General features: G+C 33.5%; 1 long non-coding RNA gene across 8 annotated transcripts; it reads left to right on the top strand.

The window, feature by feature from the left end:
- Positions 1 to 6,191: 6,191 nt before the first annotated feature.
- Positions 6,192 to 19,445, top strand: LOC148596677 (uncharacterized). 8 transcript variants are annotated; one of them, XR_015919135.1, is made up of 4 exons: positions 6,192 to 6,286; positions 17,707 to 18,095; positions 18,853 to 18,909; positions 19,259 to 19,445. It is a non-coding gene; the product is annotated as an uncharacterized LOC148596677 (long non-coding RNA). The 8 variants fall into 8 exon arrangements; XR_015919137.1 differs by having other exon boundaries at positions 6,212 to 6,290; XR_015919138.1 differs by lacking the exon at positions 6,192 to 6,286 and adding an exon at positions 14,863 to 14,930.
- The last annotated feature ends 3,984 nt before the right edge of the window (positions 19,446 to 23,429 follow it).

Raw genomic sequence — 23,429 nt, 5'->3', positions numbered from 1 at the left:
AACAAAATCAAAACAAAAACGAAATATAAGGAAGCGATAAATTTTCCGTAAGGACAGTCACTTTTTGTTACTTCCGGGACATAACTTTTTGTTTTGTTGGTATATTGGGGAACCTTAAGGGAAATTTGGATGAACCATAATAAACAGCATCTCGATGGTTATTTTTCGTGCAATAACAAGCATATATTATTAAGTTGATATCTTTATAATTTATAACAAGGTTCAAAAGTAAGTTGTTATTGGTATTGGAAAATATGGCCCCAACCGCCTTTGAAATTTTATACCACACAAGTTAAAGGCTAAGGAAGATTGTTTTGGGGTTGGTATAGGAGTTAAATCGGTTTGTAATGATGGACCAAAAAGGGGTGTCCAAAAAAAGTCTATATCTAGACTATTATTTCATGGGTCTCTTCTTAATTTTCTTCAATAATGAATGTGATATCAGGTTCCACACTACCAAAGAAAGGCTGAATTGTTTTGGACTTTTACTTGAACCAATTAGAAATTAGGGTCCAAAACGGCGCCAAAACGGGCATTTTCCTACAGAAGGTTCCATACCGCAAAACGGAAAATTTGGAGAATTTGAATCGAGGAAGAATAGGTATACTATCAAGTCGTTAGCCCTAGTAAAGTGTTCGCCATGGGTCCGTTTGCCTTTGGTTAATTCACCCTTGGAGTCTGTTTTCCCTTATATATGTAAACAGGTTGTTTGTTTTACATGAAAAGACTAAAGAAAAGGACATGAATACAATACTGAAAATGGTAAAACAATTTCGAAGGAACATTGGATATTACATAAAGAATAATGAATGTCAGCAGGGGGTGTTAAGTCCCTTGTGTCATTATCATAATAAATCCTTCATAATCATATACATTTGTATCATAAAAATGTGTTTAAGCTTATGTTAAATCACTGTGTTGATAATAACTGACGTCTTGAAAGTATTCTCGTGTGGGTAATCAGTTAAAATTCAATTTCCGCTCGTGTGTGTTATAGTGCTGCGGACAGGTATCAAAAAATGCTTTAGTTTTCGAGATTAATGGGGCTAGAGGTATACTGGTATATCATATGACAATGGAAAGAAAACATCAATGTAGTTTTTGAATATCGTACTTATCAATGTGAAAAACATTGCATAATTTTGAGGAGGGGTCAAAGATCAATCGACCCCCAATATCCTTTGATAAGTTATTTAAGTGAAATCGTTTATTGTAGGTATTGGGAAATTGATTTCGTATATTTTACAATTTTAGTATAATCAGTAGTTAAAGTATGAGAAAATGTGCAACTTCAACCATATTTTGTAAAGCCCATGTTGCAGATCGAAACGAGAACGTTGTTTTCATTTTATTTGTTATTCAGTAAAGAATATTTATATACATTGTAATATTCTACGGTGTCTTAATATCTCTTAATCATTGAAAATGCACTAAACTGCAACCGATTTCAGGGTCAATTTTGTTCTGTGATTAAATAGTCAACTTCTGTCGGAAAAAGTTTTATTTCCATTTGTGAAATTCTATACATATGATATTTGCATTTACTTGTTTTTCCGATACCTACAATGAAAAATAAGATTTCACTTAAATTACTTATCAAAGTGTATTGGAGTCGATTGATCTTTTATGCAGAATAGCAGAAAACTTTACCACGTTTTAGTTAGAAAAGGAAGATATTCAAAAAGTACATTGATTTATCCTTTTATTGAGATAGGGTATAGCCGTATATAATACTTCATATTAAATTCTAGAATAAAATGATAAGTGGTATTCCAGTATACTACCCTTCCTTTGAGTATACCACCCTTCCTTCGAGTATACCACCTGCTTCGTCCAGAAATGTATGTTGTCCTTAACGTTGCACAGTCCGGTATTACTGTACATTTTCTAATTTCTAATTTCCGCCCAAAACAAAAACACCAGACGACATTTTTAAGGATGGTTTTGCAAAGGAAAAAAAACACTTCACAATGAGGATTATTAAGTCAATGGATCTTTTGATATTTTTTTTATCAATAGAAGGGTGGTATACTGCTTAAAAAGATATTCAGTATAATATAACATATACTGCCTGCAGTTGAGGGAGACCTACTGGATCACCACACTCAAGAAAGAATATCGCCTTCGACTAGGCCGGGCGATATTCTTCCTTAGTGTTGTAATCCAATAAACAACCTTCAGTTGCAGGCAGTATGTGTATAATACACTTAGGCCCATTAAAGTTAGAAAAATCCTTTGCCGACAGCTTCATGATGAAAAATTAAAAGGGCAAATAGAAACGGTCCTGGATTCGTTACGTAAATCATTTAGGAATAAAGACTCAAAAGTGACCACTTCTAAACAAGATATTGTGTCAAATGACTAATCACAATCAAAATATCAAGCTGTATCTAGTTTGATACCTATAAACGATAAAGCTGTATGTTCTGACTTCTTCACTTTCACTACTTATTTTATTGTTTATCTCATACTGCATTCTTCATTTCGATCCAGAGTAAGGCTTTATACAAAGTTTAACGCAAAATAAATAGTTGCTGATGAATTATGAGATCCATTTTGCGAAAATATGGACTGCCAATTACTAAATTTCTGGTTTGCAAAGGGCCAAGTGACAATAAATCATGCAGGATGTCAAAACATTTACAGATTCAATTATAAAAAAATCGCATCTGATGTATAAGTCGCCCGGAAAATAAGGTCGGAAAGTTAGATAAGAGAAACGTCATTAAATTTAAAATATGTTTACTTAACAATTGATTGCTAAGTACATTTTTGGTAAAAGTCCATTTTGTTTTTTTATAATATGATCTTTTCTTGGTGATATAAGTTGTCATTCTTTATACCCGAAGTGTGAAATAAATTACAATACCTCACCTTTCATCGTAAAAAAAACATATTCCATCTACAATTAAAAAAAATACATCGCAGGGCTCAGCTTGATACGACCGTGAAAGTCAAGCCCTGAAGAGGTGGGGCAATTAGTTTGTTTGTTTGTTTGTTGGGGTTTAACGTCCGAGCAGCAATATTTCAGCTATATTCAGACAATGAACATGAAATGGATGATAAAATGAACATGAAATGATAAAAAAAGGATAAAAAAGGATGGGTCACAAGGATAATAGGGTAGACAAATTTTGATTGCCACTGGAAAAAGTGGGGTTGGGTACGGTCGGGCAATTTAGCCTCCTGTGGCGGAGCGCAAAGGTTCCTACTCATATCGAATACCACAGCAGGGTTCTTTAACGTGCGAGGAACGTGGCATTTTTCCCAACACGGTGCACCACTATGGTTTGCGGTCAGGTTTTCCGTATTATAGCCTGACAACCCCAGCATGTAACATGCCAGTGGTACCCCATTCCACCACCTAGGGCACACATCCCAGTTGCTCTGTGGGCAGAGCGCCTAGCCCCCGGCTAGGTTTCTGAGCACTATTTAGTCGCCTTTTACGACAAGTTTAGCGCTGCTGCAGGCCTATTCTTTCGACATCCGGACCTGCACAGGGCTGGGGCAATTAGTCACACATCATTCAATCTTAATACAACTTTAAATATTTTGATTACGATTATACTTTACACTTGATAATTTGACCTGTATCAAGGTAGCCACTCTTTGTCTCTTAATTATTAAATGGTTTCAGTCAAACCTTAAAACTCAATCCAAACCATCCTTGAGTAGTATGTCACTTTGTTACAATTACAAAGTGATCCAACCCTTTTACACAAGTAATCACCCAGAAATCAGAATTTACTTTCTTTTGTTTCTTTATGACCCCATAAATTTACTCGCCTCGGGTCAAACCCAAATGAATCAATCCCAGTCTTTCTTTGTTGTTATTGAACCTTGTATTAAAATTTATATGAGATCCATTCAGTTTTATTCAAGTTATAATTCTATAATTAGGAAATTGGTTGTTTTTGGGGCCTTTTTGGCCATCAATCCTTTAAAAGTTCACGTTTAACCCACACAATCAATTTCGTCTAAAGACTTTTGCTTGTGGTATGCCACCTAGTATACAATTTAAAAGGGATCCATCCTCTAATAGTCAAGTTAAGTTTCGCAAATATGGTCCCCTTTTGGTCTTTTGCTTGCATTTCAATAGTTTTAAACGGTTACCTCAATATTAATCCCAGACTTTTTATGGTCAAATAGAATATTGTGGAAAAATTTTATAGATATCCAAATGCTTTTACAGGAGTTATATAGTAAAGTATTAGAAAAAACGTGTTTTGACCCCCTTTTTGGTCCCTAATTCTTAAAGAGTAATCAATGGAACCAAGGTTATAGCGGTAATCAAAGAAATGTAATCAAGGGACAAAGACAAGGTATGGAAAACAGACATACACAACAAAGAACATAAAGTAACTAAAATCATACATACAAAGTAACGAAAGCAAATGAGCAACTTGGACTCCACTTAAAACTGGGATCATGGACCAGGTGCATCAGTAGGGTGAGCGTCCACTGCTTTTCTAGAACAACCCGCCGAGTTCCTCATAAAAAGTCAAGTCCGGGGTAGACATACGAGGAAAGGAAAACTATGACCCGTTGAATAAATCAATTTTCATGATGCAGATGGATACACAATAACGATCGAGTTCATGATGACGCCATAAGACTTCTGTACTGATAAATTCAATCTTGTAGCAACATAACCCTGTTCCGGAAGCCTACTTGTTAGAGTTCTAGCGCAATACAAAATAATCTGCGAAAAAAAACCACGTATCATGTTTTTAAGTCGAGATTTTAACTGAGTATGGGGAATAGAAGTTTACAGTGTTGAAAAATCATAGGTTTTAATGCTATTGTGTTCAGATAATAGTCTGGAACTGATTGTTTCCAAAAGATCTTTCGAATTTTTCATTATCCACATTGAATTAATACCACTACGGAAGTAACAAGTGTTGTGGTAGGACTGCAGACCCTCTTTGACAGTTTTGAGTATAGAAGTTAAAAGTCTTGAAAGAGGTTTTCTGGTACACTTTGCAGATCCGGCTATGAAGCGTTAGTTGAATGGATTCTAGTGGACTTTAGGACCATCACATAGACGGTAAATACAATTATTGCCCTTGGTAAAGAGACCAAAAGTGGATATCACAGATTTGTGGTTTTTTCACAATCTCTTCTTTGGAGTGTGTTGTAGCAGTATTGGTCTTATCACTGCTATTATGTTTTACGTCTACCTCTGATAATAAACATTGGATATAAAACGTTTTGCAGACAAAACCAATGTTGTTTTGGGCTTTGTCTGCTGGTACGACAACAGTCATATTTAATAGACAATGTTTTTGCTACATTGGGGTCTTTGAAAACTGATGTAGCCTTGGCACTCATTGACCTACTTAAAACTTTCATTCGTTTGAAAATTGTAGACCTCATGGCCTTTAACCAATCTGATAGATTCTGATCAATGTCTTCTTGTTCTCGTTTTATCCATTTTCTTGCATAGTTTTCGAGTAAGTGGAGTTTTATTTATATGTATTCTATGAAAATTAAAAAAAAACGACTGGTATTTAAACGATTGTCAGTCAATTGCATATTTTCCAAATTAGCGTAGTTTTTGGATCGGTAGACCGCATTCAATTATTGTGGACTCCAAATCAGTGTTGTTAGCCTTTGTAAAAATCAGGTAGAATTTCAAACTTCAGCTATGTATCATTCATAATGCCCAATGTTTGTTGTAATGTAACAATATGTTTTCAAGATATATATCATGTCTATTCTAGCGTCTGAACGTTTTGTAATTGTAGGAATACTCTATTCGGAAAATTTAAAGTTTTACGAATCACATACACAGAAGTACAAATCTAACAGACGAGTTAAATTTTATTTTTCATTGGATGGATATGTTTCTTAAGTACCAACTGCAAATCAGAGGATTGCAAAACTGGACCAATAAATCAGCATTTATAGATCACCTGCCAAAGGCCTTGTGAACTATTGCCATCACTTGGCGTCCGTCGTCTTTCGTCATCGTTAACAAGTTTTCAAAACTCTTCTTCTCTGACACTACTTGACCAATTGAAACTTGATATCAATGTTCTTTGGGGTGTTGTACATAGAACTGATATGGGAATATTTGATCCGTCGAAAAACATAGCCAATCTTTCAACAATAAGAATTAAACAATCCACATTCCATTTCGATAAGGACGGATACAGCTTAATGAGATTTTTCCGAATTACCAGGAAGCAATTAGATCACATGAAAAATATTTTAATCAATACAAAAATCGGTTTAGTTACTCTTGTTTGGGCCAGAGAGGTGTTTCTTGATCATTACATCAACTGTAAGTATGTAATTTTAAAACTCAAAATTGATTTTTTACCAAAATTTTGTTTCCACAAATCGGTAATATAACGATATTTAGGTTTGCCATAGCTATGTTCTTTAACATTGTACTATTATATGTGATGACCGATTTTAATACAATTGTTTTTTTTATATTTTGGCTGCATGTGTCTATTTGTTAAGAAAGAAGAAAAATGACAAGAGTTGAAGTGCACACATTTGTTAGAAAGTTCAGTTGTGTAATATACCACCGTATTGCAGCCATTATTCATAGTGTGGACAATTCATATGTCAATGAGTGGAGAACGTTATTACTGTTTAATGTAAATGTACAAACAAATAATAGAATTTCAAACTACAAAAAACGTTGGCTTATATCAACTGCAATGGTTAACGTTCATATGTATTTGTACTGTAAAGAAACGTCGATGACCAACTTACAGTTAGTATAGTCCATTGACAAACCTGTAATAAGTCACTTGATATCGGAAAACATTAAAATTTCAACAAACAACTACAGACGTCGTCCCTAGAGCCAAATGGACATTTTGACTTTTGATTCGTATCTCCAAGACATTACATGGTGTTGTTTTCTTCATATATAGGTTTATTCTGGACTAATGGTAAAATTTAAAAGGCTACTGCCAACTTTAAATAAATGCTCTCGTAATAATATTGGTGATTAATAAAACAAAATTAAAACATAAAGGAAATATGTAGATTAATGAAAATTGATGTTCCAAGCTACAAATGTTATTTCTACATCTAGGTAAAGACTAAGTTTGATATAATTTTAGTTTCTGCTTATATGAAATGATATCTAAGTATTTTACTGTTCTCTATAATACAGGCACGATTTTGAAATTTCTTGTTTTTCTTTAACATTTTCATACACTGTATACTATTCGTATACCCCTATATATATATATATATATATATATATATATATATATATATATATATATATATATATATATATATATATATATATATATAAATATATATAAATATATATATATATATATGTATAGTCTACAGGAAGCTACTAACCAGTAAACTTAATAGCTATCGAAACATCGAGTCATTACGGTACAGTACAAACAAACAAATATTGTATCAGTCTAATAGATTGTACAAAGATACCTTCTTTAGTGCTAGGCCTAAACCGAGTGTGTAGGGTAGTAAAAAACGTAAACAGAACTCACTGCATCATCAAGCATTCTTATTAGAGACTTCATATTGTTTTGTCCTGTTTATGTGTGAAATATTTGTGACTTGAAACATAAATCTATGAATCTAACCCTAACATATACAACATTAGTGTATTACAGAAAAATATAGAAAGTATTTGTATGAGGCTAAGAAATGGGAAGTAACTGCCGAGCAGTTACTCCCCTTCCGAGCCGAATACAAATACTTTCTATTTTTTTTCTGTAATACCCTAATATGGTGTTTATCCTGCAATGAGTAAATTTTGGTGGTTTTGTTTTGTAAAGAGTATTTAATTGAAAAGTAGAAACCTGTCTTGGGCCCCAAGCATTTGCCGTTAAAAAAAAACCCGAGACAAAAAGTAGTTCTGAGAGATGGACATTATTTGAAATATTATAAATTTTAACTTTTACTTTTAAACGAGTCATAAAAATAACATAAATATTCAAAATTAAACAACAAAATCCGTCATTTAACATGTTTTTCTGATGTGAAATAAATTCTTCTGTGACCTACTTTCACTTTTAACAAAGTCATTGATTTGTTGGATTGTGTGTATACATATTCAAAGTGACAATGTTCAAAGTTGCGCCGTAAAACATTGAATTCACACGGCTAGACATGTTTGGTTAGGAGAAAAATGGTACTATGTCTTAGGAACACTGTGACTGACAGATTGACAGAGGATATTGCACGGGACGCCTGATTGTGATGGTGGGCGGAGCTTAATTGCCTTATTTTGCTATACAAATAAAGCAAAAATTTATTTGACACCCGTTATTTGCTCATTAATGAACCCATTGCAGGATAAATGTATAATGATGATCTTTATTTAAACATAGAAAATCAACATAATTGTTATCATGAATTATTAAGAATAATATTGGAGATGTGAATTTCTACAACATGTCTAAGGTAATATTTTCAAAGTAAATAATTCTATCTATGTAATGCTTACTGCAAATTGATTCCAAACAAAGTTTTAACATCTGGTCATATGTGCTAAAAACCAAAGCCACAGATACATGGACGACATGCTAAAAAACCAATTTGATCATGACGAACAGCTAAATTCTTGACACATGTTTTTTTCTTCAGTTTTAAGACATTAAAAATAAAAAGATATCGAAAACTCAAATATTTAAGACCGCTGACATTTTGTTAATGCGGTAGCATTTTAGGGCTACATATACACTTCACTTTTTATATTATTCCCTCTTTTTTCTGTAGAATTTATTCTTTCTTTTATAAAATTTACACGTCTTTTTCTGTAAATTTTATATTCTTTTCTGTAAACTTTATATTTTTTATTGTAAAATTTATGCTTTTTTCCGTAAATTTTACAATTTTTTTCTGTAAGTTTTATACTCTTTCCTGTATAATTGATACTTTTTTCTGTTACATTTACACTTTTTCCTGTAAAATGTATATTTTGGGGTAAGTGGTATACTTGTTTCTGTAAAATTGTACACTTTTTGGTTGTAAATTTTACAATTGTTTCTATAACAGAGGTGTTTATGGATTTATAGGGATTACTGGATATGCATTGGAGAAACTTTAGATGGTTAAGTAGGAATATATTTGTGTATTTATACCCTTTAATGTGATTCGATCACTTTTAGTGAGACTTTACTGTAAACAATGAACGATTGACGACTTTAATGATACAATGACGTTTATTCTCTGTGTGTATATATTAGTCAAAACTAACCGGTTGCGTCTTAGATGCATTTGATCGACGTAATTATTGGCCTACAGGATTTTTTTCAAATTTCATCATTCAAAGGAGAAATACACACTAAACATAAACACATGGACATTTTCCCTTTTAACAACGTTTTTCTTGTTATGTGTCCATTAGTTGTGAAAACCTTGATTGTATGAGTTTACATCTATAACTCAGATAGCACCGTTCAAATTTTCACGTCAATGTTACACAGAGCCAGCCTTAAATCTGACATAATACTTTTCCCCAGTATGTTGTTTCCCACGTTAACAACACTGCCCTGTATATGTCTACTATCTTGTAATTATCTTCTTTCATCCCGATCCAAAACGACGTATCAATATATCACTGAACTGAAAACATGTTTGAATGATGGGTAAGGTCTTAAACTTCTGCAAAGGCATTCTACTGCACTGTTCGTTTAATCTAACGCTTCAATGATATCATCAACATAATGGTCGCCGTAGAATAACAGCATAGCTAGCTAAAGGATCGGCACATCCTACGCAAATATCAATAGAACTTGTCCCTCTGCTCATATCACACAGCTCATCTGGCAATAAGTATTTACCATTAAAAAAAGTGAATTATAGGGAAGTCGGAATACGATTGAGTAAAGTAACCCGAGTGACCGTCGTTTCACTAGTGACCATCAGTATTTTTCATTTAACATGGGGATGATAGGACACAAAGCCAGAGGAAAAAACATGGCAAAATATATTCTTGAAACTGCATGATGGAAAGACATTAATGGTGAAGTTCAAGATTTATGGTACACTCCTTGAGACGTTCAGGTTTCCCGCACGCACGATACCCAAACGCACGATAAACGGACGCTTCTATCGTGCATTTAAACGAACGATAAACGAACGCTCCTAGCGTGCGTTTAAACGCACGATAGACGAACACTCATATCTTTCGTTTAAACGCACGGTAGACGAAGGACGAAAAAAAATTTGACTTATGATGAAGACAGAAAAAAAATTATATTATATAATTATAGCAAAAAATATAAAAATAACAGTTAAATCAAGGATATAATCAAAGTACAAAAAAAAATTGAACGCTCCTATCGTGCGTTTAAACAAACGCTTCTATCTAAACGATGCGTAAACAGCACGAAAAACGGCAAAACGGTTGAATCGTCTTAAATTAGAATCTAGGTTCAAGGAGCGTAAATGATGCCAATGCAGTCTAATATACCGATCTAGGTCTTGAAGCACACGTTGTAGCAGATTTTGTAGGCAACCAAAAATTAACATGCGCAGGCGCATATTGTGCAAATGCTACAATTTACTTTCGACAACAAGTCCAAAATTACCAATCAAAACAAATGATATACATCCAAGAACCTGTTGTAAAACCTCAAGAATGTATTCTTTAGTTTCAGGCTAGGATTCATATGAACTTCATCGCCCGTCTGATTCATTCCAAGACCTATAACATTAATGGAGAACACACATACTACTGACCAGTGATCTATAAATTATTGATTCAATGATTTTGTTGTTACAAATCTTCATCCATGAACAGGGAATGAACTGAAATGATGAAGTTACGTCCAAAAGCAATGAAACATTTATCAAAGAATAACTTTTGCATTTCATTTGCCTCTAATTAACAAGACCTTTCTTTTGCAGTTCTGTATACTAGTAGTTTAAGTGAATGAACATGGTAAAATATTTCTGTACTTTAAATCAGATTACAACATCTTACAGTTCAGGCCTCGGTTTCACAAAAAGTCGTGAAAAAGTGTGAAATTGATCGTAAATCATGACGTCACAATGCTACTTTAGTTTATGACGTCATTACTTACGATCAACTTTACACTTACGACTTTTTGTGAAATCGAGACCAGCTGTTGTCTTGACTAATTGTTGAAACAAATTAATATGTTTTTTTTTAATATCATTTACTCCAAAGACCTGTATTCCATTGTACATCTGTACAAATACTCATAGAAAGAAAATTAATGATACATATCACAAATAGAATTAAAGAGCATCTATTACTCTGTGCATCCCCTTGCACACAAACATTTAATTTCCGAGAATTACAACGTATATAGTTACTTTCTCATTATTTGTGATCATTTCATTTCGTTGATACTGGTCTTTCTACCTTTTTAAATGAATATAAACTACTTAAATCAAAGTCTACTCCTGAAATCGTTTGACTGCTATTGTAAAATGTGTCTCCTGATAAGATACAGTACTTGTATGGCAAAAACTTCAGATTCTATGGTATATGGTGGATTGGGAACGGGGAAATGGGGATCGGGAATTTGAATGGTGGGTGGGGGATGGGAATTTTGAATCGGGAAGATGTGGAAATATGTTTTAAGATATTTATTGAAATGAAAAATATATCAAATCAATTTTAATTAGAGTTAAAATGTTGAAGAATTCATAAATATAAATACATAGTTGATAAAAAAATATGCAATGGGAATTGTGCATCATACAGGATATAACTAAAATTTCAGATGCTTTTGACGCAATCCTGTTACGATGTTTGCACCCATGATATATGTAGGACCCTTTTTTATGAAATATTTATAACACAATCTAAGCATACTCATAATAAATAAAACAATATGGAGGTCAAAGCAGGAACATTGGAATAACAAAAGAATTTGAATAATTAGCAAAACACAAATTAGCGATATAAGCAAAAATGTTAAAAAAAACATGTCATATAATGTTTTATGATCTATGTTTTTTTAATATAAGCAGAACGAAAAAAAAGGCTCAGTTGCATTTAATTTATTTTTGGCATTTCAGTCGGTTGTCATTCTATGATAGATATATTTAAAAGGTAGACGGATTAACCTCGATAAAATATACAGAATCATTTACAGAAAATTATCACCCCAGTATTATTAAGACCTTGAAGACACGCACGTTAAAGAACCCTGCTGTGGTATTCGATAGGAGTAGGAACCTTTGCGCTCCGCCACTGGAGGCTAAATTGCCCGACCTTACCCATCCCCCTTTTTCCAGTGGCAATCAAAATTTGTCGACCCTATTATCCTTGTGACCCATCCTTTTTTTTTCATTTCATGTTCATTTTATCATCCATTTCATGTTCATTGTCTGAATATAGCTGAAATATTGCTGCTCGGACGTTAAACCCCAGAAACAAACAAACAAACTTTAAACAATCCTAATTTCGGGGATTTGATACATCGCATCTACCCCAAAGAACTTGCGATAAAGGATACTAGACACTGTGAAATCAACCTCATATCTTGACCTACACTTAGAAATCGATGGTAAAGGAAAACTATTGACAAAACTTTACGACAAACGTGATGACTTTTCATTCAAAATTGTCAACTTTCCTTTCATCTGTGACAACATCCCTTCAGCACCTGCGTATGGAATGTTCATATCACAACTCATACGTTATGCCAGAGCTTGCCGAAATGACACAGACGTTTTGTATCGCGCTAGAACTCTAACAAATAGGCTTCTGGAACAGGGTTATGTTGCTACAAGATTGAAGTCATCACTACAGAAGTTTTATAGTCGTCATCATGAACTCGTGGATCGTTATGGTGTGTCCATCTGCACCTTGAAAACTGATTTATTCAACGGGTTATAGTTTTCCTTTCCTCGTATGTCTACCCCGCACTTGACTTTTTATGAGCAACTCGACGAGTTTTTCTAGAAAAGCAGAGGACGCTTATCCTACTAGTGCACCTGGTCCATTCTCCCAGTTTTTAGTGGAGTCCGAGTTGTTCATTTGCTTTTGTTACTTTGTATGTATGATAGTTACTTTATGTCCTTTGTTGTGTATGTCTGTTTTCCATGTCTGGTCTTTGTCTCTGGATTACATTCTTTTGATTACCGCTATAACCTTAGTTCCCGTGATTACTCTTTTCCAGCTTTTCAAGCGGGGTTATAAAACAACTCACCTAAATATTTGTCCTAATTACTCTGAAAACAACAGTTTAATAACAATGCAACAATGGTGTAATATTTGATATAAGTTCTAGTAGAATACATGGTTCGAACTTTCCATGTGTCTTTCTCTTGAAAATCTTAGGATTAGCAAGTGTTATCTTCTGCATGCGTACTTCCGTTTTGCTTTCATCCACAAGCGTCATGGCAACACCTTTATTGTAGTGTGTATAAGCTTGCTTGTTTGTTAGTTGACATTTCCTTTTTTTGGAAATGACGACTTGGTTAAGATTTCTGTAATCAGGTTGGTTTACCAAGGTGAGGTGACTAGCTCTACGCTCAACCTAGTACTTCAAAGTTCGTGTTTTATTACAGGGTTTAACTGTCCTTAGACGATTGTAACGCACTGACGAACTTCAGTTGTCCGGTTATTCTGTCGGAGTTTGCTGCTATAGCCTATTTTTCAAGGTTTACCCACAAGGCAGTGGAACTATTTAACCCAAAGTTGTGATCTAGATTTGCAGGCATCAGGGTATTTCCATACGGCGATGAACCATGAATACCGTGTATCTAGTGGTGCATATTTTTTTTCGAGACCCTGTAATTTGGCATGGAACCGCAAAATATCCTCAGTTAGATTCTGCCGCCTTCTCATTTGACAGATTGATTGATTGATTGTTGGGGTTTAACGTCCGAGCAGCAATGTTTCAGCTATATTCAGACGATGAACATGAAATGATGATGAAATGAAAAATGGGATGGGACACAAGGAAAGTAAGGTCGACAAATTTTGATTGCCACTAGAAAAAGGGAGGGATGGGTTAGGTCGGGGCAATTTAGCCTCCTGTGGCGGAGCGCAAAGGTTCCTACTCCCATCGAATACCACAGCAGGGTTCTTTAACGTGCGAGGAACGTGGCATCTTTCCCAACACGGTGCACCACTATGGCTTGCGGTCAGGTTTTCCGTATTATAGCCTGACAACCCCAGCATGTAACATGCCAGTGGTACCCCATTCCACCACCTGGGGCACACATCCCAGTTGCTCTGTTGGCAGAGCGCCTAGCTCCCAGCTAGGTTTCTGAGCACTATTTAGTCGCCTTTTACGACAAGCTTAGCGCTGCTGCAGGCCTATTCTTTTGTTTGTTTGTTTGTTTGTTGGGGTTTAACGTCCGAGCAGCAATATTTCAGCTATATTCAGACAATGAACACGAAATGGATGATAAAATGAACAAGAAATGAAAAAAAGAAAGGATGGGTCACAAGGATAATAGGGTCGACAAATTTTGATTACTACTGGAAAAAGGGGGGGGTGGGTAAGTTCGGGCAATTTAGCCTCCTGTGGCGGAGCGCAAAGGTTCCTACTCCTATCGAATACCACAGCAGGGTTCTTTAACGTGCGAGGAACGTGGCTTCTTTCCAAACACGGTGCACCACTATGGTTTGCGGTCAGGTTTTCCGTATTATAGCCTGACAACCCCAGCATGTAACACGCCAGGGGTACCCCATTCCACCACCTGGGGCACACATCCCAGTTGCTCTGTGGGCAGAGCGCCTAGCCCCCGGCTAGGTTTCTGAGCACTATTTAGTCGCCTTATACGACAAGCTTAGCGCTGCTGCAGGCCTATTCTTTTAACACCCGGACCTGCACGGGGCCCTATTCTTTTGACACCCGGACCTGCACTGGGCCTCATTTGACACAAACATAAACATATATAGAAATAAATTATGTAGTATTATCGTTAGGCTGTTCTATAGACACTACCTCTTAAAGCAGGTAAAAAAAGCGTCGTCTGCAAAGTAAGTAAGTACACTTAGCTTCAAAACCATACGTGTACCACTTTTAACGGTGGTTCAGAGTCGTTATTTGCCATCATGATCGTATGAATTATATACGTTAAATGAAACGTTTTTGTTGGTTAATTTATTTGTAAATGCGGTTCATTTTTCTAAATAAGGGTAACAACAAATTTACCGAATACTCATGCAACACATTATCAAGTTTAATCCAAAATAAATTTTTAATATCACTTCTGGTATTTATATATTAACTGCTTTTAATTCAGAACTAATTCGGTAATTGTAAGAGTCAAATCCTTAGCTAATTTATCGAACGCTTCAATTATAAATTTGGCTTGTTTTACGAAGAAGTAGATCTGAATAGTGAGCTTAATGATCAATGAAAAATTGTGACAAATATAATACCCACCTACATTAAGATAAGTCAGGAAAGATTACCGTACAAGATATATAATATTTTTGAAGGTATCGACATTTGCAATATTGCTTCACAGGTAGATTAAAGCGAAATTTTCTTTATCTTTTGCGTTCTATGAATCACCAATACACAGTCAATCAAGTTTATAAATGTGCATCTATAACCCCGATAGAGTTAACTGCGATCGTGTAATAAACCGGTTAGTTTTAACCACATTTATAGACCATTTGTTTTCGTCAGTGTTGCATGTAAAAGAAAATACAAAAATAAAGATTTGTAATACTTTTTTTAAGTAACTTAATACATAAAGGGTTGAGATTGATCGAGATTAAATGATACCTGTATTGATCGTTCTATTTCGGAATGTAACATATGTGTGAAGGAGAAAGGTAAGTGATTGACTAGGAGTCTTTTTGTTTATAAGATTTCATAACAACCAAGACAAGTTTAAACATTAGATAATATAGAAAACGTGTTCCTTTTTGTCAAAAGCTGAACTTAAGTACAGAGTGCGAATCATGATTCATGGAGCTGGTTTACATTTTTCGAATTGTGGGAGCTTTTTTTAAATCTCAGCTATGTTATCATAGGATTTGCATTTGCATGTAAGCCAAACAATATGGGAGGGGACCATTTGATTCTGAAGGCTTATTTCTTTTGAGTCGGAATATTTTCTAAACTTTGATGGTAAGAAATTTATGGCCAAATACTTCCAGCTCCGCCTCCTCATCAGTATCCATTGGTCTCTCCCTTATGTTATGAACTCTCATTTTGCAAAGGTTGATCAGACCATTTAAGACTATTTTCAACCGTTTTTGTTCAGGAGCAACATTTTGATTAAAATACAGTGGAGCTGGAACCGTTCCTTTTGTCTTGGATCATTTTCCGTATAATTTTCGACCTGGCATTTTATTGTTTCAAGCCTATCCTGAATTGAATTTACAAATGTGTTCATCCGGGATCTTTTCTAACCAAACATCATTGTCCTGCCTTTTATTCTTAATTTAATCCTAGCCTCCTATAAAAATACAAATGGTTGCTCCAAGTCTATGTAAACAGTGAAACTCACAATGAAGTTTAATATAAATAACTATTATTGAGCAATGTGAAAACACAAGGACACAAGCAAGTGAATAATAGAATATTTTCACATTTTGGGTTTTTTGTTCCATATGTTTCAGGCCCTTCTTTTACAAGTCTCTGGATATGTCCATTTGGGTTTGATGAGGAAAAATGTATACCTCTAATCATGTATATATAAAGTTTTTTTTATCAAAACGCTTATATATGATCGCAGACAAAATCTTACGTTGACAAAAGTGATGATTTTGTGTGTGTGTGTGGGGGGGAGGGGGGGGGGTTCTGTAAATATGTACATGTATGTACATGTATTTCTGAAATAGAATATACGTTCTCATTTTGTAATGCAAGGTTAAAAGTACATAAATTTCTCTTCTTGAAATAATAGAATTTACATTTTAACAAGACAGCTTTCGCATATATAGAGTCACGAGAAATAGTTTAAAGGAAGTAAAATTAAAAGGGTCTTTCTCCCATGAAATCTGTGGTAAACAGTTATTCACTCTGGCTTGGAGTGGGATATATATATAAACGTCGCAGAAAGTGACGACTCTATTCGCTACACTGCTCCATCGGATCAAATTGATACAGGGGAAAAGTCTGAAAAATTCCAAACGATGTTAGAACTGTCAAATTTGCAATGCAACTTTTTGGTCGTTCCCTCCGAGGGACTCGAATTCGTACCGCTGTGACATCTACGGCAACACCGCCTGCACAAAGTCCAGCGCACTAGACCACTCGGCCAGCTAGGCTACATAAAAATATAGCTTTCGCTGGCCGGGTCATTCCTCCTCCTAGGATTAATCTAGGACTGTAACTTGGTACACGATGTATGGTAGTACTGGACAGTTCATTTAGATGTTATTATGTAGGATAGAGGATCAAATTAATGATGCATGTCACAACAAATCAATATTATACAAACGTCTCAGCTGTTTAATGATTGTTACCAAATTATGTATTTGTTTGTAATGATGCTTATAAGAGTTTACTATTTAAAATACGATATCTAGTTTTTGTTTCGTGTTTTTGGTTTATATTTCAGCTTTTCTAAAATATGCATGTCGAAAAAACATTTCAAAATACTGAAATATGAACAATCTGTAAGTTTTATGCCTTCATATACGTATTAATTTTTCTCTTTTTAACTCACGTTACATGTATTACAGTTAAACATATTGTAACGTGTCTTTGTCTTATCATTTAAGGTGAAGTGGATACAAAATAGTACAATATCAATTAACAGTCAATCCTTACATGAATTCCACTTTTATCCTTGTAGACTTCTTGAATGGGAACATGTATTAGATGGCAACTATAAAGCATTGCATTACATTTGCAATAATTTCAAGATAAACAGAAATTAGTCTGGATCCACACATGCAATACAAATGCATTACATAACATTTTTTTGTACCTGCTGCGGCTAATTGAGCTGTGACTTCATGCAGAAAAAATACTATGTACACCACGAAGGACAAAGAAATTTATTTTAGAGCAGATTTAATGTTATCAATATTAACGGCATTAATACTCGTTTTTATATGTGTGAGACACAGAATAAAAAAAAAACAGTTACAGGCTGTCCAGGCAAAAAGCGGCCCGATTCATTTGCCAGAGATAGCCGTAAACAGTCAAGGCCGAGAAGACTCAAGCCGTATCACTCCCTTCGTAAGTTTATACTAGATAAATAAGTAAATGCTTTCACCTGATTACATCACAGAATATTCATATTGTAACCACCAAAAAAAAAATGTATGTGTGCATGTATGTCTTGTTTTATTGTTTAAGAGTTTTTAAATTTTATGAACTGGTGATCTATTAATTAGTATACTTTTGTCATTTTTTATAAGACAATAAGACATTGTTTATATACATTTCGAAATCCTAGGAGGCTAGAATTACATCTTTGCTGTATATCATTATTTTTTTTTTGCCAGTGACCCCCATAATTCAATCAAACAAACCTTAAAATATTATTTGGAAAATGTTCAGTGCTTCTTTTTGTTAAAACTAACTAGGACAAAACTTATGGAAAATTCAGAGAAAAACCCTTACCCGCAAAAATTTCAAATGCTTATATCTCAAAAACGAGAACACAGGCCCATTTATTGTTTCTTTTTATATTGTTGTAACATGAAAGATCTTCAAAGATTTTACAAACGCTTCAAATATTTTTTTATGTTTTTGTTTTGTTTTTTTAGACCATTGAACATCTTTTACACCAATATTGACATTTTGGTGGTTATTTCAGTGACTTCTAAACATGAACTCTCCTGATTAAATTAATTTTTTGTCAAGGAAACTTATTATATAGTTCACTACCTTTCCTTCGAACATATACTGGAAAAAATAAGGCGACAAGTAATGAGAGAGAGAGAGAGAGATTAAAATATACGGGACGTTATTTGTTTATTTTGTATTATAGGTTTTCGATTATCTGATGAAGACGCACATAACAGGATAGTAGCACATGGGAAAATAGGTAAATGAAGACTTTTATAGAAATGTACAAATAGTGTATGGGCAATATTGTAATCGCCTTGTCAGTCCAATCCGACCGACCATCGATTACACTTTTCTTTAACAAATTACTCAGCTTCTCTTGAAGAAACTGTTTAGGTATTTGTTCTTTTGTTTTTATATGATGACTAGAAACGTATTTGTACCACATTCCTCGCCAACCTTCTATTTTAATGATAATAAACTTTACAGAAATGATTAAGTTTGTGTTTAATTTGTAAAATAATCATAAACATTGATATTCTGTAAAATAAATGATTTTTTGTTGTTTTTTGTTGCTTTTTTTGTTTCGTTTTTTTTTCTTATTTCAGAAACTGAAATATTGTCTACAGCAATTCCCCAAGGAGAACATTTTGATCCAGACCCTATTCCATGGCCAGAGCCTGTTATTCCACCACCACCAGATCCGCCAAATATAGCAATTTAACTTAGTTTGATCATTTTATACAGAGACCATTATTGGTTTTATGTAGTCAATCATTAAAATGCACAAATTTGTATATGTAATTGAAATATCATTGCTGCTGTGTTGTCTATAGAAACAACACCGCCTGCACAGAGATCATCGCTCACAACTATCTGACCATCTTAGTTATTCATAGTTGCATATCCTAACGATTTTCCATGTACGGCCGTCTTACTCCCTTAAAATTGTTGTCAGATTCCTTAAAATTTTTCCTGTAATTTCCGGTAACCTGATTTGTTTTGGTTTCGTTTTGTCTTTTCCAACCTGAGTTAGTAACTAGTGTCCAAATTTTCATTTCCAGTTTGCAAAACTATAATAAAAATGCACAAATGAAGTTGCGAAAAAAAGTGAAGCCTTTGCTAAGAAAAGCCAACCTAGTGAAGGCAAAAATTTAGAAAGCTAAGATATTGCTGGTTTCTGTCCACAAATCAGCTTTAATTTTTGCCATTTAAAATGAACTTTTTTTAAAATTTTTTATCTCAATTAAATTACTATTTTTGGGTTGCACATTTCTATTTTCATCAAAACTGATGGGACAAGCCCAAAATCAAAGGAAACGTGAACACAGGAAACAAAGACAATCGTAGCGAACAGAAGGAAGTGCGATTACATAATAAAAAATAAAGATACGGATTACAAGACATCTTGCAAAAGATCGGAAGTGGTAGCAGGTACCCCAGGAGGGTAATCAAGTCATATTACATTGCAAGTGAGTAAATTCCGGTAAGAGTCTATCTACAATAAGGTTGTTTCCCGACACATGATCAAGGGAGAGTCTCAAAGAAGTCTCATTGAAAACGACTGAAAGATATCATTTCATGATATCATAATGTAAATAATGTAGATACGATGGAGAATTATTCAAAATAAACAACTATAATGTTGTTGGTAAAAAAAACAAAAAACAAAAAAACAAAAAAACAAAAAAAAAAAAACAAAAAAAAAAACGACGTACTATATAAGAAAATACAAATTTATAAGCAATGGCGGAAATCAATTTAAAAAAAAGGAATTAAATGTATCTCTGTTTAATTTCAACTCTCGAACATGAGTGGCATGATTGTAGTTTGACTAAAATCTTATCATTGTGATAAATAAAAAGTGCTCTTGTAGCACCTTTAACATGTTATCTTTCAGCTCATCTTTCAAATTATCACTATAGCTAAACATGTACACTACTGAAGCTTTTAAGTGTCAAGTTCGGTGCGTTCTTAAAGCAACATTGCATGATCTTTTAAAAGTAACTATAGATAATTTTAAGGGTTACTTCGGCTATCACATACTTCCAAGTTACCCATATCAAAACAGAAGGAAAAAAAACCTACAATATTCATTGATTTGGCAGCGTGCCAATTTTCATAATAAACTATAAACTGACTTTCTTGAACTTGAAAGAGCCTTTGTTAACACTTTTTTTCATTTTTGTTTTTGTATTTAGCATTCTAACACTTTCATTTTTTAACAATAGTCTAAAAATAGTCTAAATTTAATAATAAAAATTGGTGGAAAATCTATGTAAATACTTAAAAATGATTGTTACAATGAATAAAACAATGTTTTACAAGAATAATTAGCATTTTTGGGAATTTTAACTTAATACCTACCAACCCCAACACAAATTTTCAGTCAATGCAAAAATGACTTTTGGACAAAAAATGAGATTTTGCGTGATTTTCTCAAAGACAACCTCTTAAGATACAATGCATATCCTGTGTGAAAACAAAATTGAAGCAATACATAAAAATGAACAAAGCAAAAAGCTGTTTGTGTACGTGTAACAATTTATAAGGTAACAATACCAGAATTTGCATGAACATAAATTGGCTATGAAGCCCCAACTGCACTGTGAGGTACTTGACCAACATTTTTTTTTATTTTTAGTTTTCGCAATAGCTTATAAAAACTCGGGTGTTCTTTAAAATGATATGTTATTTCAATGAGGGTACAAGAATCAGTTTCAACAAGAGTCATTTTGTTTGCAATCTTTCAAAAGTTTCAAAACCATTAGTATTATAAATGATGTTACATTATATATGGAGTTATGTCATGAAGCCAGATAACAGAATAAGTTTGTTTTCAAATAAAAAAATGCTGAGATTACTTTACACAATTTCATATGGATGACATGCATAATTGCAGTGAGATATGGTTTTATATAATTGCACATGTGTGTTACAAACTGATGTACGAAGTAGTAAAATAATCTATGCAGCCTTTGGACTGGTTTTAAACGAAGAAATGTTGGGACCAATCAAGTTCATCTGGAACTCACTTTCCTTAAGAGTGATGAGTCCCAAGACTCGTCGTGTAAAATTTCTAGGGAGAATTCTGCAATGTATATATCATATTGAATTTTTAAACTATAGGCTACTATAGACAATATGCCAGCATAATTTGCTCCAACAGGGATTTTTGTAGACACTTTTTGCTGTTCATCATATATGTATTTGAAATGCATTTTTTTTGTTTGCCAAAATATAAGTACAGAGCTATCACAGGATTAAAGAAATAGTGAAGGTCATGTTGTGAAAATAACGTAATTTGCAAACCAAATAAATTTCACGATATAGATAAAACAGAAATATAGACACCATTAAAAAGTTCAATTTTTAAGCTTTAGAATGAATGTATGGTTCATAGTTTTTATTAATAAAAATTATAGCTAACGTGGAAACAAATACTCCACTTCCTCTAAATTTTCTTAAATAACATACACAGGCAAGAACTAGAAGCTATGTAGCTGAATAACACTTGGAAATTTTTGAAAGTAATAACATCAAAACAGCAAAAAAAAGTTCAAAAAGGACAATTACTTCTACATAGGTCAACAGATTGTAACTAAAATCTTCAACTTGCTCGTGCTGAACACTATTACCCAACAACCATGCTACAGTACTGACAAAGGCTTGTTACTACAATTGCCTTTAAAAGGCAGCTTGTCTGACATGCTAGACATATGCCTGACTAAAAACCAAAAAAATCAATGCCTTGCTGTAATTACATATCAGGCCTTAATTAACAACATCTACCTGTTGCTACCTGTAGCTTCCTTAACACTTAAATGATTTCACTGATATTTTCACAGGCAAATGTGCCACACATGAGAGTCATATGGTATGCAGTATATGATTATATGAATCGAACACCATATGGTAATCATATGTTTCGGTTCACATATGATAATGGCATGATTATCATATGATAATATATGTTTTTCACAAACATATGATTGTCATATGTTTTCAAGCTAAAATTAACATATGAAAATCATTTGATAATCATATGTTAAATATTACATGATTGTCATATGATTATTATATGAATCGACCATCATATGATTATCATATGTGGCATATTTGCCTGATGAGAATTTTAAATAGAAAATGTATATCTTATTAATCTACAAAATGTATAGTGTCATTACAACTGATAAGAAATATTTAATAGATAATTATAGTAATTTATTTTCTAAATTAAATTATATTTAAAAATATCAATTAAATATGAAAATTAAATTAAAAATATGAAATATTCTATACATTGAATATGTAATTTATTTAAAACTAAATCTTTGTGATTTATTTCAATAAAATTAGAATAAGAACAATCTATAATATATACATATATATATACATGTAAAAAAGTTGGGCTTGGGACGGGATTAACCTATAAATATGTCAGCCAACTTGACCTCATGGATCAGATTAGCATTTTCTATTGATAACAAATGTCAATCTAAGAATCTTATTGACAACTGCAATTGGTGGTATTTTGAAGATGTGGTCGATAAAGTTGTTATGTATTAGAATAGTCGGGTATTCCCTTTGGATTTTCGTGTCTTTCAAAACTTTTAACTTCTATACTCACAACTGTCAAAGAGGGTCTGCAGTCCTACACACAACACTTGTTACTCCCGTAGTGGTACTAATTCAATGTGGATCCTGAAAATTTCGAAAGATCTTTTGGAGACAATCAGTTCAAGACTATTATCTGAATAAAATAGCATTAAAACCTAT

The sequence above is a fragment of the Perna viridis genome, chromosome 15 (genome assembly GCF_037379345.1).
Source record: "Perna viridis isolate PV_CMFRI_1.1 ecotype Kerala chromosome 15, ASM3737934v1, whole genome shotgun sequence".
NCBI classification, from domain to species: Eukaryota; Metazoa; Mollusca; class Bivalvia; order Mytilida; family Mytilidae; genus Perna; species Perna viridis.
This window is presented reverse-complemented; position numbering and strand designations above follow the sequence as displayed.